Genomic DNA, 3,060 nt, shown 5'->3' on the forward strand with positions numbered 1-3,060 from the left:
ATATACTTGGATCTTAGAAAGGCTTTTGATACTGTTGCACATGGAAGACTGCTACACAAATTGGACCAGTGTGACATTGGAGGCAAATTGCTGCTATGGATAAAGGGGTGGTTGAGGGGGAGAAGACAGAGAGTGGTAATCAATGGACACTGCTCATCGTGGACTAATGTTATTAGTGGAGTCCCTCAGGGCTCAGTGTTGGGTCCATTATCATTTTCTGTATTTATAAATGATATTGATGATGGTATATCAAGCTTAATGTCCAAGTTTGCAGATGATACAAAGGTTGGCAGGGTTGTCAAGGACACTACTGACACTATGCTGCTGCAACAGGATCTGAAAAGGTTGAGCAGATGCGCTGAGAGGTGGCAAATGAAGTTTAACATTGACAAATGTAAAGTACTACACATGGGAAACAGCAACCCCAGAGCAACGTATCAACTCTGTGGTACTACACTGACAGTGGTAGAGAATGAAAGGGACTTGGGGGTGGTTGTGCAGGCAGATATGAAGTTCTCTGAGCAGTGCAGACGGGCTGCAAGAGTAGCTCATGGAGTATTGTCAATGATATACAGGAATTTTTCCAGCAGGGATAAGGAGGTGATTATTCCATTGTATAAGGCAATGGTCAGGCCACACCTAGAGTACTGTATACAGGTCTGGAGGCCTCATTTCAAGAAGGATGTAGAGCTGCTGGAACGAGTACAGAGAAGGGCAACAAGATTAGTGAATGGAACAAAGGGGTGCTCTTACGAAGAAAGGCTTAAGTTTTGCAAATTACAGTGTCTGGAGACTAGGCACCAGCGAGGTGATCTGATAGAGGTGTATAAAGCCTTGAATGGTTTAAGCATGCTCAATGCTGATGGGATTCTTCCTCTAGCTCAGAAAAATCACCTGAGAGGGCATAAATTCAAATTGAGGAAAGACAGATGTAGGATAGATGTGCGGAAATTTGCCTTTAGCCAGCGGGTGGTTGGTTGGTGGAACAGATTCCCATCCCTTGTGGTGGAGGTTGATAGCCTAAATAAGTTTAAGGCTCAGCTGGACAGGTATTTTGAACGAACAGAGGGGTGAAGTGGAAGTGGGGTTTTTTTTTTTTTTTTTTTTTTTGGCTGATGCTGCATAAGCTTGCTTTCTTGCATCTAATGCTAATGCTAATATTTGAGCAAGTGCAAAACAGTGATTGTGTAACATGCCAATATCTGGAGAAATTTATGTAAGAAAAAAAATTTTTTTTACTCATAAATTTCAAAAAAATGATGGTTTCAAGGATAGTGATGGGTGAGTTAACAAATTTAGAAAGCCTTGTGGAATTGGGTATTTGTACATAATTGGGTATTTGAAAGTCTTTCTAGTGCTATACTGCTGCCATAGAACCTTTACATTGTAAATTGATTCAAAAAGATAACTAATTAAGATTGAGTTCTGAACACGTTTACAGTGTTGATGGGAGTGGCTTATTTTAGAGAGGTTTATCAAAGCAGACTTTAGTTCATGTGAAGCTTGTGCTTTGTGTGACTTCATCCAGAAGCCTAAAATTACATTTATTGGACACAGGAACTATGGACTTTCAAAAATGAATTACTTCTGTTCTCTACAAAGGCTAAAAGAAAGGTTGGGTAAATAGAGAGTTGTTTGTCAAATGGTTTCACTCTGAATTTGTCTAAATTTATTTCAAAGTTGTCTGTAAAAAACAACTTTGAATAAACAAAGACAAAAACCTGCAAAAACTCTCCTAATTCTTGACAATGCACCAGATCATCCAAATGTAGATGAATTATAAAGTGATGGAAACTTTGTAAAAATCTTTCTTCCTAATTGCATGTCTCTTAGTCATCCAAAATGGATCAAAATGTAATTCAAATGTACATAAAAATCATCTTGTTCAACAAGTACAAACTAAAGATATAAAAACTATGTATAAAAAAATGCTTATTGAGGCCATGTGAAAAAAAATGAGATGATTTTCCAAGTGATTTATAAACTAGAGGCAATGATGTTGAATTCAGCAAAGAACTGATATCAGTTGGATTCCCCATGAGTTGTGCTGGGCTTTTCAGCCTTCACAACATGCAAGTCGGTCCACAAACAGGTATAATACGTGATATAGTATGGAAGGGACAACCTACAACAGAACTTCCCGAGTATGTTACCCTCATACACAAGTCTGATAGCTGTTGAACTACTTTGCACTTAGATTGCAGACCCACTTCAGGAGAACCACACCTGGCAGAACAGGAATGCAAGGTCACTATTAAAACCATTGAGGCAGAGATCCATAAACTGTAAGTTTTGACATTAGACTTAATTAAAAATGCTTCATAGAAATAGTTTTGCAAGATGTATACTAACCTACAGGTTGAAGACTTTTTATTTAGAGCTTCCCATTTTCTAAATATGTCTTGTAATGATTAAAATATTTCAAGTTATCATTAGTTTTGTTTCATGATATATAGGTTGTTTCAAAACATGTGGGCTATACTTTCAGGATTAATTAAAAACCTGAAAACACTTCATATAGAATCTGATTCTGAATGGTTACAGAACTATAGCTGTTAAAAAAAAAAAACAAAAAATGGCTATGGAGTTTTCAATGATAAGAATTAATAAAAACAGTAACAAATAAACAAGAATAAACAAACATGTATCTAGCCTGAATAAACATTTTACTAAGTATGTGTGTATTAGTTTTACAATTGAAAACCCTTTAGCCAATTTTTAAAATTCAAACAGCCAGCCGACCGGGCTAGCCGGGTGGGTAAAGTGCCTGCCATTCAAAGTGCGGGTTTGAATCCCGCCTCGGGCTTGGATCAAAGTACTGCAAAAACCTTGGGAGGTGCATTATGGCCACAGAAGCCGATGCGCCAACAACTGCCAAAAAAAAAAAAAAAAAAAAAATCAAACAGCCATAGCTCCTGAAAATATGGCCCATGTTATGAAACACCTGTATATTGGAAAAACTGTGGTCAAAGAAAAATTAAAAAAATTCTCAGTTTTACATTTTCCATTTTTTAGGATGTTCAACTGGTATGACAAGTAAAAAGAATTCTTCATCTAGTT

The sequence above is a fragment of the Mastigoproctus giganteus genome, chromosome 3 (genome assembly GCF_048544385.1).
Source record: "Mastigoproctus giganteus isolate SK-2022 chromosome 3, ASM4854438v1, whole genome shotgun sequence".
Classification (NCBI taxonomy): Eukaryota; Metazoa; Arthropoda; class Arachnida; order Uropygi; family Thelyphonidae; genus Mastigoproctus; species Mastigoproctus giganteus.